The sequence below is a fragment of the Lithobates pipiens genome, unplaced genomic scaffold, assembly GCF_037356315.1.
Source record: "Lithobates pipiens isolate NorthernLeopardFrog02 unplaced genomic scaffold, aLitPip1_a1.2 Scaffold_18, whole genome shotgun sequence".
Taxonomy (NCBI): Eukaryota; Metazoa; Chordata; class Amphibia; order Anura; family Ranidae; genus Lithobates; species Lithobates pipiens.
Window position 1 is genome coordinate 428291512 of NW_027507758.1, and position 17155 is coordinate 428308666.

Below are 17155 nucleotides of genomic sequence, written 5' to 3' on the forward strand. Positions count from 1 at the left end.
AACATTATAAAAAAAATTCTAACACCCTAGAGAATAAAATGGCCATCGCTGCAATACTTTCTGTCACACCGTATTTGCGCAGCAGTCTTATAAGCATGCTTTTTTTGTGAAAGATAAAGTTACGCCAAGTTAATTGATTCCCAACATGTCACGCTTCAAAATTGCGCCCGCTCGTGGAATGGCGACAAACTTTTATCCTTAAAAATCTCCATAGCTGACGTTTTAAAATTCTACAGGTTGCATGTTTTGAGTTACAGAGGAGGTCTAGGGCTAAAATTATTGCTCTAACTCTACTGACCGCGGTGATACCTCACATGTATGGTTTGAACACCATTTTCATATGCGGGCACTACTTACGTATGTGGTCGCTTCTGCACGCGAGTTTAGCGGGACGGCACGGGTTTAAAAAATGTTTTCTTCTTATTACACCGTTTTAAAAAAAAATGGTGTCACTTTTATTCCTATTACAAGGAATGTAAACATCCCTTTTAATGGAAAAAAAACATGACAGGACCACTTTAATATGAGATCTGGGGTCAAAAAGACCTCATATCACACTAAAATGCAATAAAAAAAAAGAAATAAAAAATTGTCATTTAAAAAGAAATGGCCCTTTAAAAGTTATGAGCAGAACTGATGTTTTGACGTCACTTCCGCCCTGCAGGGTCATGGAGATGGGTGGGGGCCATCTTCCTCTCACTCGTCTCCATGTGCAGCCAGTGAGAGGGCCCCTCTCCCGCCGCTGATAAAAGTGATCTTGCGGCGAAACCGCCACAGAGACCACTTTTATCTTGTAGCAAACCACCGGCTGAACAAGGGGATACAGGGGTTATGGCAGCTAGCTGCTGCCATAACAACAATATCCATCCTCAAAGTGAGGACATATATTGGCCTTTGGCGGTCGGCAAGTGGTTAATATTTACAAAAATGAAATCAGATCCCATAAATGTGGTAGGCATGAAGCTTCGACTAGGTCCACCTTCAGCAGCAGGGAGAAAAAAACAGTCCATCAGAGAGAGAGAGAGAGCGTCATCTATGATGTTAACCTAACCTTGAATATATTTAGCCTTTAACCAGATGTTCCATTTTAGACAAAGAAAAACTAAATGTCGCAATAAAGAAACCACCTGTGAAGACTTGGAGGAAAGACAATTTACAGCAAAGCATACACCTTTATTTTCTGTACTCAGTAATATTCTCCTATTAGCAAAATTAAAACCCCATAACTCCAAAGAAACAATAACCAAGAATAATTCCAAAAGCACTATATTTCTGCAGAAACCATTGGCAATCCACTGGCTCGGCCAAGCTGATGTGCACCAATGTCCCCCCCCCCAGATTGCTCCAAAACTAATCGATCCTGCTGCATCTGTTGCCAAAAAGAAATCACTGTCAGAAATAAAATCCATCTGCCACAGTGATTTCCCATTAAATTGCTCAAGAAAATTAAATTAAACCAAGAGCTCTCCTTTTATCTCTGAGGTCAATCTGACATGAGAGGAAGGGCTTTTTAAACCAGATATAGCCAAGTACAACCTTCCAGAAAATACTCTTTTCATCTGTAAAAAAAAACCCTTGACGCAAATGCCAATTGACCCAAAAGCGATTGCATTTCTTTTAGTGTTATCTTCTTCCTTCTTATGAACATCAACAGAATCTGTATAGTCTCTTCCGGGAGACGAAACTCACCTGCTACCGTATCCACTATGATACCCAAAAATTCTATAGATGTTGTTGGAAAACCGTTTTTTCTTCTGCCAAAGGAATACCAAAATATTTACATAATGAAAAGAATGAATTCAGGAAAAGACAGTCCTCCAATTTTCCAGATCCCATGATAAGAAAATCATCTAAATAATGAATTGGGAATCCGCCACCTCATTTACTACCCATTAAATGAATGAAGAAAACGTTTCAAAATATATACATGACAATAAACAGCCCATTGGCAGGCACATGTCAAAGTAAAAATTATTCTCAAAACAGATCCCTAAAGAGTTAAAACAATTTGGATTTAACGAGAGAAGTCTAAAAGCCGACTTAATGTCTGCTTTTGTCATTAAAGCATTTTTTCCCCAATATATGTTGCTTTTGCAAAGCTGATTCAAAAGATGCATAAGACACTGACACTAAGGCCCCCTTTGCACTGGGGCGGTTTTCAGGCGCTACAGCTAAAAAATAGCGCCTGTGTAGTGCCTGAAAAAAACAGCCCCTTTCACTCCAGTATGAAAGCCGCTAGCCACATCTTTGGAGTGGTGAAGGAGCGGTGTATTCACCGCTCCTAAACCGCTCCTACCCATTGAAATCAATGGGGCAGCGTGGCTATACCGCCGGCAAAGCACCGCTGCAGCGGGCGGTTTTAACCCTTTTTCGGCCGCTAGCAAGGGTTAAAACTGCCCTGCTAGCTGCCGCATACCACTGCTAAAACAATGGTAAAGCGCCACTAAAAATAGTGACGCTTTACTGCCGACGCCCGCACTTCCCCAGTGTGAAAGGGGCCTAAATTTGGGTCTATCTGATCATTCAAGAAATCTCCATAAAGAAATGAGAGGTGGTGGATGAGGCAGAATTTGTTTGGTTCCTTTTTGGGGACTCCCTAAAATTAGAAAAAGGGGGGAATTAAAAAGGACCTTCAATTCTGCCAGCCATCACCTCCTTAATACATTTTTCTCTATCCACATTAGGTAATTCTCTAGCTAAATTACATCCTGAACCTTAAAAAGGGGGTAAATTAAAACCTACCGTAAAACCTTCAGTTAACAATGAAGCCTTCTGCTGGTTTGGATAAATTCGGAGCCAAGGTAGAATTCTTTGAAAATTCACTGGCAAAGAATAATTGTACAGTGGTGATTGTTGGGGCACACAGCTCTGCTTCCCATAGATAACTTTTTTTATCACTTTGGGAGGGTGGGGCCCCTGCGTCCCCTATTGATGGGCCGCCACTGGTAGCAGCCTAGTTTAGGCAAAATGGCTGAACTTAGACAAAATGGAAACTATAACAAGATGGATGACTCTGATAAGCATGTTTAAGTTATAGCAAATTTCTGATATTTAATGGAGTTTCCAGACCTGTTTCTAAACTCACTTCCTCTCCCTTCTTTTGAACACAGGATGCATAGGCAGGATGTTCTGCAACTCGGTAGCTGATGCACAGAAGTGGGAAAGCGCAAGGCTTCACGCTAATGGCTTAGAGTGGGAGCTTAGATTATGCTAAAGGAAAAATGTTTTATAATTTTTTTGGAAGAGGAAAGGTATTGTGTGATGTAATTGTTAACAGCATATATATATATATATATATATATATATATATATATATATATATATATATATTTTTTTTTTTTTTTAACACCCAGAAGGGCACACTTAGCATGCTGACTTTAGTCAGCTGAGTGTTTCCTGCTAGCAGAATAAAAAGTTTGTTTTCCTGAAAAGTCTGTTTTCCGGAGTTATCACTGGTTTCCCAGAACTTATAGAGCTTTTTTGCTGCAACACATGCACATGCATAGTGGCTTGCCATGCAATTGCAGTACAGCACATCCTTCATGTGTCTTGTGGTAAAACTCAGTGTATGTGGCTCAAGTGTTTTTTTTTTTTTTTTTTTTTTATAATGCCTTTAATGTGCACTGCTGGCCCATTCAAAATGAATGGACTGCCCTAATGCAGAGCGTCATAAGACATTAAAACACTTTTGTTGCAGAATGCAAAAGTGTGAAGGTGACATTAAGTACCGGTATACAGAGTGGATTTGCTAGTAGCAGCCAATGATAAATAAATATTATTGCTGCTATCAATAAATGTTACTGTTTCTTTTCCATCCTTTCTTAGATTTTCAAATGAGTTTCAACATGATGAAAAAAATAGCTGTAGCCGTAGTTGTGGCTGGTGCTCAAAAGTTTTGGGGGACGCAAACAAACTGAAAAAAAAATAGAAAAAAAAAAATCGATTGCAGCCACTGTGTCCATCATATGCTGCCAGTGTGCCCAACTGCCCAAACGCTGCCAGTGTGCCCAACTGCCCATCATATACTACCAGTGTGCCCATCAAATGCTGCCACTGTGCCCAACTGCCCATCATATGCTGCCAGTGTGCCCAACTGCCTATCATATGCTGTCAGTGTGTCCAAACGCTGCCAATGTGCCCATCAAATGTTGTCAATGTACCCTGCGTGCCACTCGCCGTCTACCCGGCACTTACCCTCTGTCTGTGGGGTAGCGGCGACAAGTGGAGTCCTTCATGCATCTGCTCTCCTGCCTCATCTCCCGTCCTCTCCTCCTGATAGGCGTCCAATAGCGGCGCCTGTCATTTCAGCCAATCAGGTGACAGGTAACAGACCCTGATTTGCAAAGAGGCGGTTCGAAGTTAGGAAAGTAAATTACTATTCACTTTCCTAACACAGCTAAGTGGACTGCGAGCGCCAAGCATGGTGCTCACAGTTTACCTATTTTGAAGCCTTATGCCGAGTATACACGGTTGAAATTTTGGCCACCAAAAGACCGATGAGAGCGTTTCATCAGAAAATGTGATCGCGTGTATGCTCCATGGGAATTTTGCTGGCCGAATCTCCGCCAGCAAAAGATTGAGTGCAGGCTCTCAATTTTTCTGAAGGAAAATCGGAAATTCCGATCGTGTGTATGCAATTCCGACATGCAAAAACTCACGCATGCTCAGATTCAACTACGAGATGGAAGGTATTGGCTACTGGCTATTGAACTTATTTGTTCTAGTCCCATCATACGTGTTGTACGTCACCGTGTTCTTGGTGGTCGGAATTTGGTGTGACTGTGTGTAGGCAAGACAGCATGAGCGAAATCCCATCAGAATTCCGTTGAGAGAACCATCAGAGCTTTTGCCAACCAACATTCGGCTCGTGTGTACACGGCATGAGAGCCTTACTTACCAGCTCTGCTCGGGCCGTGCCTTCCATGGAGCTTCTGATGTCACTTGGGAAACTGGTAGTAAGGTCTTAACTTGAAGAACAAAACAGGTAGTTGTTTGGCACGATGGAATGCACCACAGAGAAGGTAAATATCCTGCAAATTAAGCACCTCATGATTGCATTGACATGGCGCTTCCCATAGTGCACCGTGTCCGGCGCCCCAACACAGTGCACTTAAAAGGACATTTTTTTTTCTATTTTTTTTTTAAAAGAGCCCTTTTAAAAAAAACTATTATTTTTTTTTATTTTTTTAACTGCTGGGGGGGGGGGGGGGGTGGCAATGTTCGTGTGCCCCCGATGGATAGGCCACCACTGTGTAGCCATACTATTTTTATTCTGTCAATGCCATCGCCATTTTACATTCCAGTCTGTGAGAGTCTCTAACACATTCTCTGCATTTAATATGCATTCCTTTTAAGAGCAATGTTGATGCTGCATGACCACTTGCACATAAACTATACTAAATGTAAGTTAAAGTTATTTCAGAAACAAGCCACGAAATACCTTTTAAGTTAACCACATCTGAAATGTAGCTACACATGGGTACCCTAGGAACAGTCAATACACCCCCGTGCCCCAAGATTTAATATATAGCATCTCTTATTTTTTTTATGAAGCCTGATCTTCTTTTTTTTCTGCCAGCATCATGATTTGCAAGCCAAGAAATCATGTAACTTAGTTCCAGTACCTTGGAATGCATACATAGATAAAACAGTAAATGAAAAGGCATTTAACGTGAAATCAACCTTTTCCCTAACATAAAATGCTTGCTGCTTGAAAATAGGTTAAAGTTTTCTTTTTAAACATGCAGCTAAGTGCAGAGCACACACACACCTTCTCTCCTGAGCTGGAAAGGCCTAGATAGCAATCCTGTGATGATGCACTGCTACCTTATCTGCAGTACTTCTGCGTTGTAGCACTGACATAGGAGAGGAGAGCCAGATCTGCAGTTTTCAGCCCTGCACACTGAACAGTCCAGTCTGAGAGCTAGCACAGCCTTCTATACAATTACAGCTGGTAAGACACCCGAAAATCCCACTTTACTGTCTGAACTATTCTCAATATTGGAGCATCCTAGATGTTCCATTGATTTAAATATAATGGGTTACTTTTTGTTCATTTTTAATGGTTGGATGCAGGTATTCTATATGGGAGGCTTTTTTTTTTTCCTAGCAGCAGGAAATTGGGAGGGGCACATACACACCTGAGTAGCACAATTCAGTTCCACTTACTTTTCACACATCTTCTGTACCTGCAATCACCCTGTGGATCCGCTCTGTACTATACTGGTGGGAGTTTAGAGGTGAGGTCTCTCTAAGCAGCCTTTGTTACATAGGAACAATGCTATCAGTAATTGCTGTATCTGATCAAAGGTCATAACACATCAAAATACAGTAGCAGCAGGTGAATATATCAAGTTCTTTAATTTAAGTAATTTTATGTTTCTACTTTAATTGCATGCTTTAATTATTTCTATAAGTTGCCTTTTATAAAGTTTATGAATGTACTCGCGTAACTTCACTATTTTTGTGACCTTTTTATTTTTTTACAGTTGCATTTTTTTTTACCTATGTGCAGCTATTTGTTTTATAATGTTTGTGTTATTTAAACCCATACATTATTTTTATCTGGATAATTGTTTTCAAAGGTATTTTTTGCAGACTTTTTTTGCTTGTTTTCTTCCTAAATTTGTTTTAGTAGTTGTAGCAAGATTTAGTATTAAGTAATCTGACTTTACCCATGGGTTTCCTGCTAGACATGCAAGCCTAGCATTTAAAAGTTATACATTTTAGTTATGAGGTTGTTAAGGCTACTTTCACACTGAGGCGCTATAGCGCTAAAAATAGTGCCCAAAAAGCGCTTTTCCTGTCACTTCAGTGTGAAAGCCCAAGATTTTCATGCTGGAGCGGTGCACTTGCTGGACGTTAAAAAAAAAAAAAAAAAAAAAAAGTCCTGCAAGTAGCATCTTTGCAGAGCTTTAGGCAGCGCTGGTTTGCAGGCACTTTTAATGCTTTTTCAGACACTAGTGGGGATTAAAAGCACCCCACTTTCGGCCAAAAAACACAGCTTAAAATAGAGGCGCTTTACCACTGATAGGGATGAGCTCAGGCGTGTTTGCATGCTCCACGTGCAGAGCCTGCCAGGAAGTCGGCGCAGTGCTGCGCTAATCACAGGCAGTGGGACATTGCCCGATCTCTGCAACCGCGCATCGGGGCAATGTCTCACTGCCTGTGATTAGCGCTGCGATGCGCCGACTTCCTGGCGGGCTCTGCACGTGGAGCATGCAAACATGCCAGAGTTCATCCTTAACCCCCGACGGCCAAGTGTGAAAGTGCCCTTAAAGACTTAGGCAGCCCTAATGTTATCTTGCACAATATTTAATCTATTGAAAAATCATTGCATGGTACTATCCCTGCTGGGACCCTTTGATACATTAGTGGTCCTACTGGAACACCGGAGTATAAGCACTAGTTGGTAATTTAGGGATTTAATTACTAAAGATAAATAAGCCATTTACTTTGCAAGGCAATTTCCCTTAGCTTAATGAATGTGTTGAAAATGTTGTTTTTAAAAAATATCCATTCATATGCAGGAAAGAAAACGTAATTTTTGCAGGCACACATTTGAATGATGGAGGTCCATAGGATAAAAGTCCATTACAAAGTGAACAGCCCGTTTGCCTTTAAAATCTGCACCTTGATTCCATGCAATGATTACGTATAATGTACAATACAATGTATAATGGGAAAGCATCTAGGGCACTTAGTGTTATATGAGCCTTACACTACTGCATCCTTGTGTTACCAAGCTGGTGCCTGCTTACAAGATTAAGACTTCTGTTTCCATAGCACTGAATTATCAGCATAATGCCAGGGTGCCAGTGTGATAAAATGTCACCACGCAATGATAAGTTAGTAGCAGTCAACATCAAAGTGGGTCCAGGTTCCGTGATCTCTCCTCATCCTCTCCATAATAAAAACAAATTCTCCACAGCACCCTGAAAGCTTGTTAGCGGTAGTAAATCCAAAAATGTAATATTTTGCAGCTTACCAATTACCAATGTGGTTGCTGTATTTGTTTCCCATTTTTATTTTTTCACCTGGTGACCCTGCCAGTAAATCCTGTTATTTTTCAACTTTATTACACCAAGTTTACCCCAAAAGGAAACAAACCTGTGTTTGCTGGAGTTTGGTTTTAATGTGTTAGTCAATTCCACCTAAATCTACTAGGACATCTAACACTACCCTCCCCCAGAATGACAATGCTGCTGTCTACTGGAGGAGTAACGGAGCCACCTTTTGGAGTGGAGACACCCTAAGGCCCCTTTCACATGGGCTTTCCGATCAGGTCCGCATGTCAGCTTTTCAGGCAAACCTGATCGGAGCCTCTATTCACCCATATGGAGCTGACGATGTCAGCGGTGACATGTCTGCTGACACCCGCTGCTATCCAATCCAGTCTGTGAGATCCAGACGGATGGAGACCCTATTTTCCATCCGTCTGGCGGGTTGGATGAAAACGGCCAGGCGTTTTTCTTTTTTTTTTTTTTTCTTTTTTTTTTTTTTTTTTCCAGTCTCCAGCGGGACTCTGACAGGTCCGTCCTAGCAGAATGAGTTGACACGGACCTGGGATCAGCAGATCAATCCCCCGCTGAGCAAAACTGGGTCTGCCGTGCGAACCGCTTGTGTGAACGGACCCTAAAGCCTGATATTTGGCCCGTGTATATGTCGGTCATTTGGCCGGCTTCTGTCAGATGTGCATGCTGGAAAACCAGCAGCTGACCGATCAGCACACTCTGTCCATGGCAGAGAGCCATAGGCATGTGCAGCCTAGTGCATTAGGGTGTGCACATCAAAGCTCAAACATGTGTGCGTGTGCGTGTGTGTAAAATATATATAAAATTTTAGATAGAACTAGATGTATATAGCGCCAAGAGTTTACCCAGTGCTTTATAATACAATAACATGCACGAGGTTTAAGAGGTTATAATCTAATAGGGTGGGGCAGGTGGTACAAAAGGTTGTAATTGTGGGGAATGAGCTGATGGAAATGGTAAAGGATTAGTTGGAGACATGATGGGCTTCCCTGAAGAGATGAGTTTTCAGGGATCACCTGAAGGTAGCAAAAGTAGGGGATAGCCAGACAGGTTGAGGTAGAGAGTGCCAGAGGATGAGAGAGGCTCTGGAGACGAGCATGGGAGGAGGAGACGAGAGAGCTTGAGAGTAGGAGGTCTTTGAGAAGAGCGGAAAGGACGATTTGGGTTATATTTGGAGACAAGATTTGGTAGCTCGGGGCAGAGTTGTGGTTTTTTTTTGCCATCTCAGTAAGTTTCTTTGAGTTGACAGATTCTTATCAGCTTGACTTTCACAATCCTTCTTTCTTAACATCATTGTGGCAATATTTTCATTTTCTTTTCTTTTTTTTTTTTTTTTCCCAACGTTACTTATATCAATTTATTACTTGATTACAAAAAAGAGAAAAAACCTTACAGAAAGGAAGAATAAGACTAGCATCTCATTAATTACTTTTTACATTTGTATTTGAGATACCTTATCTTGTTTACTAAACTATTTTATTTATTTATTTTACCCCTCCCCCCCCTACCCTCTTTTCTCTAATCTGTTGGCCCTCCCTGGATCCACTGCTTTTTATTCTGTTAATGCTTGTATATAATGTTTCGTCTTTTTAAATATTCTCCACTTTTCCCACATTACCCCGTATCTTTTCATTTTATTTTCCTCCATTTTACTTAGATATTCCATATTATTGATGTATTCTATTCTTTGTATCCATTCTCTGATTGGGGGTTTTTTAACCTGTAACCAGTTTTTGGGTATTATGGCTTTTGCCGCATTGAGTAAAACAGGTACTAACGTATTTTTTATTCTTTTCTTGAATTGCTTGCTGGTTTTTTCTTCTGCCATTTGGAACAAACACTCCCCGGGGGCTAGAGGTATTCTTTCACCTGTTATTATTTCTATATATTCTATTATTTTTCGCCAGTATTGTTTTATTTCTGGGCATTCCCACCAAAAGTGGAATATTGTTCCCGGTAATTTACATTCTCTCCAGCATAGCTTAGATTTGGAGGGATCTATTCTATGTAATTTATCTGGTGTTAAGTGCCATCTCATAAGGCATTTGTAATTAGCCTCTATTGATCTTGTGTCGGATACGTAATCATGCACGGAGTTGATCATTTGGGTCTCGTCAACTTTAAAGGCCAAGTCTTTTTCCCATTCAACTATAGGTGGTATACTACCTTGGCCCTCTATTTCCGGGAGACGATCATATAGCTGTGAGACACAGTGTTTTATTACTGTTTTCCCCGTACATAATTTTTCTATTGGTGTTAACCTATTTTCGTTTCTTATTGGTTTTGGGATAGAGTTAATAAAATGTTGAATCTGTAGGTATTCCCAATCCCTTAATATTTGCCAGCTATGCTTCTTAATTCTTGTTTTGGCATTATTTTCCCATCCCGCGTGACGTCTTTGATTTGTAAACCCTTCGTTTGTTCCCCTAATTGTGTACCGTATCCTGGGATAAAAAAAAATCGTACCCTCTAAAGGGATTAGTGGTGAATTATATTCCCATTTATTTTTCCGGTGTATTGTATCCCATTTTTTTAGTGCCGTTAAGGTGATTTTGTGTGTCCTACTACTAATTAGCCTAAATTTTGGTGGGATCCAAATTGTTTTTTTGTAATTGTGAACCATTAAGTGTCTCCTCCATTTTTACCCATTTCTTTTTAGTGCTTAGATTTGTCCATTCCACCAATCTCGCTAGAATAATTGCAAGATAATATCTATATGTGTCTGGTAGTGCCATTCCGCCCCTATTTTTTTTTCTAGTTAATAAATTATATTTTATCCTGGGTTTTTTATTTTGCCATATAAATTTTAAAAATAAAGTTCTTATTATTTTAAAGAAACTATTTGGGATATTTATCGGAAGCATTTGCATTTTGTATATCATTTTTGGTAGTACCACCATCTTCAACACATTAACTCTTCCCATCCATGTTATTGTGCTTTTATTCATCCTCCCTAGTAATGCTTTAATTTCGTTTACGAGTGGGATGTAGTTAGCTTGATATAGCCCCTGAAATGTCTTCGTTATTTTAATCCCTAAATATGTTATTTCTTTTTTTTCCCATGTAAAAGGGAATTCTTGACGTATCTTTTCCTCTTCCCAGATGTCTAATCCTACGTTCAAAATAACTGTTTTAATTGGATTTATTTTAAAATTAGAAAGGGCACCATAGTCTCTAATTTCTGTTATGAGTCCAGGTAACGACATTCGGGGGTTGGTCATATATAGGATTATGTCATCCGCATATGCAGCCACTTTATGTTCTTCACCCCCCATTCTTATTCCTCTTATATCAGGGTATTACGAATCTTTGCTAATAGTGGCTCCAAAGCTATCACGTATAGTAAGGGCGAGAGGGGGCACCCCTGCCTTGTACCATTTAGCATATCAAATGCGGACGATATACTCCCATTCCCCCCCCCACTCTAGCTGACGGATGAGTGTATAAATTATTTATCCATTTCAACATTCTTGGGCCTAGGCCTATCTTCTATAAGGTTTCCATTATGAAGCACCAATCCACTCAATCAAAAGCCTTTTCGGCATCGATCGAAATTAAAATCACTGGGGGTTTGGTTTCTTTGTTCTTCCCCATTAATAAAAGAGTTCGGAGGCTGTTGTCTCGGCCTTCTCTGCCTGGTACAAATCCTACTTGATCGCCATTGATCAATTCTGGAAGTAGATTTTTTATCCTCGTCGCTAGTACCTTTGCATATAGTTTGGTATCCGTGTTCAATAGCGCTATTGGACGATAGTTAGAACAGATAGAACTATCTTTACCGGGTTTTGGAATAAGTGTGATATTTGCCAGGAGTGATTCTTTCCTCAGAACCTCCTCATCTGCCAGTTTATTCCAAAATTTGCATAGCTCGGGAACCAACTGTTGTTTAAATTTTTTGTAGTACCTGATGGTGAAACCATCTGGTCCTGGGCTTTTCCCATTCGGCATTTCCTTTATTGCGTTCTCGATTTCTTCTGGGGTAATCGGGTCCTCTAGACTTTTAGACATCTCTGGGGTTATTTTAGGTAAATCTATCTCCCTCAAATATTCTTGAATTTTAATTTTTCTAATCCCCTTCTGTTTTTCTGTCTCAATATTCCTGATTGAATACAGGGCGCTATAATATGTTTTGAATGCGTTTGCTATCTCTGATGTTCTATATTTTATTTCCCCTTGCGCATTTTTAATCTTTTCTATATAATATATGGCTTTTTTTTTCCCTTACTAGTCTCGCCAAATGTTTCCCCGTTTTATTTCCCCACATATACCTTTCTTTGGCTAAATTTTTATATGTTTTCCTTGCTTCTAGTTCCATCCTGTCGTTTAATTGAGTACGTTTATAGATAATCTCTTTATATATATATATATATATATATATATTATTATCCAGTTGGCTCTTATGCTTTTGTTCTAATACATAAAGTTCTTTTTTTAATTCATTTAGCTTCTTTTCACTTTCTTTTTTTTTCCATGCACCTATGGAAATTAATTTCCCCCTGACTAGGGCTTTATGTGCCTCCCAGAGAGTAACCTTTGGGATCTCATCTGTTTCGTTAATTATGAAATATTGTTCAATCTCTCTTTTTATGATGTTCTCAGTTTTCACGTTTTCTAATAGAGACTCATTTAATCTCCATGCCCCTTTACTGTTCTCCCTTCCTGGGTCTTTAAATTTTATTATTACAGGCGCATGATCCGATAGGGTTATAGTTCCTATTTTAGCCTCTATTATATTATCTAACAATTCATGGTCTACATATATATAGTCCAATCTCACATACATGTCATGGGCTAAAGAATAATATGTATAATCTTTTTTTTCCAGATTAAATATTCTCCAAGTGTCCATTAGTTGTAGTGTATACATTCTCTTTTTTAGGATTCTATGTTGTTTATTTTCCTGTAAGAGACCCTGTGATGTACTATCTATGGGCGGGTCCATAGCAAAATTTAGGTCCCCACCCAAGATGGTATGGCCCTGTTTGTATGTTTCTAGTATATTCAAAATTCGGTTTAAATCTTTTTTTGGACCATTGTTGGGACAATAGATGTTCACTAATGTATATCTTTTTTTTTCTTTATTTCCTTTCAGGAATAGGAACCTCCCCTCTGGGTCCACTTTCATTTCGTCCACTTTCCAATTAACATTTTTAGAGATCCCAATTGCTACTCCCCTAGAGCCCCTACATGGAGTATCTGCATAATACCACGTTGGAAACCTTACTGTATTTAACTTAATGTTGGAATCTAGGTGCGTTTCTTGTAAAAAAACAATATCTACAGAAAATCCCTAAGAATATTATACCTTTTCTTTGGAGAATTCATTCCTCTCACATTATATGTTGCTATTTTAAATTCCAGCATTATACCAGGCTAAACTTTTTCTTACTACCAGCAGTGGATCCCAGTCAACAGATTGTTCCCTCCCACCCTTCCCCCCCTACCTGCTCCCTGCCCCCTCTTTTGATGTAAAATTGACCCACTGGTCCGGGACCTTTTATCCGAAACACCCTCGTTCCATTTGTCCCGTGGCCCTGGGGTGGAATTCGGTTTGGCAGTGCCTTCATCCATCTCGCCTTTTATTAGCGAGGTGGTAATCCCGCACGCCAGGGGCATCCCGTCCCCCATCCCCCCCGAGACAAAAGCCAGAGGGAGGGAGGGGGAGGGGCTAAGGGGAGACGAACCGGAGAAGACTTCTAAACAATTGGGACCCCATCCCTTCAATATTTCATATCTCTCTTGTCCACCCCCCCTCTCTTCTCAGAAGGGGGGGTAGGACTAGTTCCCCCCCCCCCCCCCCCCCGGTACTGGAACATCTAATTTACTACAGAATTCTGTTATTTCATCTAAATGTCTCAGTCTTGCTGTCCGACCATTTTTTTTTCCCTATTAAGCATGCAGGGAAGCCCCAATTATATTGCACTCCATCCTCTGTCAACACTGTCAGTAACGGTTTTAGGGCTCTTCTCCTCCTTATGCCCCGTACACACGAGCGGACTTTTCGACATCCAAACTCCGACGGACTGAGTCCGGCGGACTATCCGCTCGTGTGTGGGCTGCAACGGACTTTAGCTTCGCAAAAGTCTGACGGACTTTAGAAATGAAGCATGCTTCAAATTTTGCAGACGGAACTCCGCCGGACCCGGTCCCCTTCGAAAAATTCGCTCGTGTGTGTGCTACTCCGACGGACTAAAACCGACGCTAGGGCAGCTATTGGCTACTGTCTATGAACTTCCTACGTCGAATCCAGTCGTACGTCATCACGTTCGACTCCGTCGGAGTTTGGTGTGATGGTGTGTGGTCAAGTCCGTTCGGTCGAAAAGTCCGCCAGAACTCCGGCGGAACTCCGCTAGAACTCCGTCGGAAGTCTGTCAGACTTAATCCCTCTCGTGTGTACGGGGCATTAGGGTTTCTTGTGAAAGATCCTGAAATATCTAAATATAATTTCCTTCATATCTTAGTGGTGCTTTTGATCTTATATTTCTCCATACTTGATATTTTTCTTCTTCGTTTTGAAATCGCACTATAATATCCCGTGGCATTTGTTGTGGGAGACCCTTGGGTTTCCTTACTCTATGCGCCCTTTCTATATTTATCTCATTAGTTATATCTTTATTCATTAAGGGGTTACAGATCTTCTTAATTATATCTGTAAGGTCCTCTCGTTGTTGTGCGTCTGGGACTCCACGTATTCTTAAATTTTTTCTTCTGTCTCTGTTTTCTTGATCTTCGACTTTGTATGCTTGGTCTTGTTGTGCTTTTTTTAGATATTGTATTTCTGCTTCTAATTTCTTTATTGTATTCGTATCCTTTTCATTTTTTTTTTCCACCTCTTCTACCCTTTCCAAAATATGTCCGAGATTTTTATGTAATCTTTCTATTTCGGTTTTCATAGTATTTTCCAGGGCTGCAAACATGGAAATTATCTCATTTTTAGTGGGCAGTACTTGAAGATTATCTTGTTGAGTCAGACGGGTTAGCGTAGTTTCCATCTCCCGGTCTGATTCAATTATTTGGTCTGACTCGTCCTCAGGTGGTATATCGGGTAGTGTTTCCAGATCTTGTGCGGAGAGGTTTTGCGTTTGATGCTTTCTTTTCTCTTTATCTTTCTTATCTCTTTCTCTTTCCCTTTTGTCTCGGTTCTCAGCCTGTTGGATTCTTGTATATTGTTGCTTTTCAGCTTGTTTGTCCGTTGTCACTGTCTGTGTGACGTATTTATTCATTGCGCCGGGGCTAGTGACCAAGCTCCGGCGAGGCGATTTCGGGATAGTCCCTGACTTTGTTGATTTTCCCTTCATCTGTCACAGAAATGGCGGGACGCCCTTGTTACTATTATTTATATAGATCTCTTCCTTTTTCTTTTTTTTTTTTCCCTCTCTTTGTTGGATTACCTCCTTAATACCTATTTAGAGAGTCTCTCATCCTAGTTGTATCTAGGCTCAATCTTCATTCGTTCTGAGTGCTATCTGATAGTATTTGTAACCTTCCGCAACCCCCTGCAATGCGATTTATGTTTTCTTACAGTCGCAATATCACAATGTTGCAGTCCGGTTTACAATAATACACCATTATTCTACTCTCTCCCCGCTCATTTTTCCTCTCCACTTTTCACTGTTATTCCGAAAGATTTACATAATATATGAAACTCTCTTTTTTTCTTTTTTTTTTTTTATTATTTTGTGTGGGTCATTTTATAGCACGTAACTTGCTAGTTTGCTCAGTTATGCGCTGAGATGTGGATATCTGCCTCCCACTTGTATACTAAATAGGGGGTCTTCCACAGTCTTATTAATTACCAAGGTTATAGTGCTGCGTATGTTTTGTATGTTATAGCATATGTCCACTTACCCCATGCATGCTTTCGGGAGGTTTTACATGCTTTAATGCTGCAGGATGCTTGGAATTCTCATATAATTTCTACTGAATTTCTACTGACCTTCCTTTTTTTTTTTTTTTTTTTTTTTTTTTTTTTTTTTTTAAACAAAAAACATAACACCTTCCAGTATTCAGTATCCTCGGGGAACAGCATCTCTCCTTGTCCAGCAGAGGGCGTCCGGAGTCCTTCGTGTGCCTTCCGTAGTTTACTGAGCACATCAAAGCTCAAACACGTGTGCGTGTAAAATACATATATATATATATATATATATATATATATATATATATATATATATAAAAATTTTTAGATAGAACTAGATTTATATAGCGCCAAGAGTTTACCCAGTGCTTTACAATACATTTATAATACAATAACATACACAAGGTTTAAGAGGTTATAATCTAATAGGGTGGAGCAGGTGGTACAAAAGGTTGTAATTGTGGGGAATGAGCTGATGGAAATGGTAAAGGATTAGTTGGAGACATGATAGGCTTCTCTGAAGAGATGAGTTTTCAGGGATCACCTGAAGGTAGCAAAAGTAGGGGATAGCCAGACAGGTTGAGGTAGCGAGTGCCAGAGGATGAGAGAGGCTCTGGAGACGAGCATGGGAGGAGGAGACGAGAGAGCTTGAGAGTAGGAGGTCTTTGAGAAGAGCAGAAAGGACGATTTGGGTTATATTTGGAGACAAGATTTGGTGAGTAGCTCGGGGCAGAGTTGTGAATGTTGTGTTTAGTATTTTGAATTTAATTCACTGGGTGATTGAGAGCTAGTGTAGGGATTGGAGGAGAGGGTTGGCAAACACTGAGCGGTTGGTAAGGTGTATAAGTCTGGCAGTAGCATTCATGATAGACTGAAGAGGGGATAGCCTATGGAGAGGCAGGCCAATGAGAAGGGAGTTGCAATAGTCAAGGTGAGAGAAAACAAGGGAGTGAATGAGGAGCTTAATGTTACGGAGGGGAATTCTACAAACTTTTGACAACAATTGGGCTTGAGGCTGAAATGAAAAGTCAGAGTCTAGGATTACACCTAGTACCCTGGTGTGAGGGGAGGGACTAATGCTTGCATTGTCGATTTTTTTTAATGGAAAAGTCATGGAGGGGGGCCGTGGGTGGGGGGGATATTAATAGCTCAGCTCAGTTTTAGAGAGATTTAGTTTAAGGAAGTGTTGAGACATCCATGTTGATATATCAGTAAATTAGTAATGCGAGAGGAGACTGAAGGAGTAGGTGAGTAGACAGATTTTTTT

At 40.3% G+C, this 17155-nt stretch overlaps 1 protein-coding gene across 5 annotated transcripts in view; it reads left to right on the top strand.

The window, feature by feature from the left end:
• The first annotated feature begins 5750 nt into the window (after window positions 1–5750).
• SPTSSB (serine palmitoyltransferase small subunit B) overlaps window positions 5751–17155 on the top strand; it is a 29472-nt gene continuing 18067 nt past the window's right edge. For 2 of the 5 annotated variants that reach the window (XM_077488049.1, XM_077488051.1), the window contains exon 1: window positions 5751–5953. The gene's annotated coding sequence lies outside the window, so the exon portion shown is untranslated. Of the gene's footprint in view, window positions 5954–6139; window positions 6341–17155 lie in introns of those variants that run through there. The other 3 variants (XM_077488053.1, XM_077488052.1, XM_077488050.1) reach the window with 3 other exon arrangements.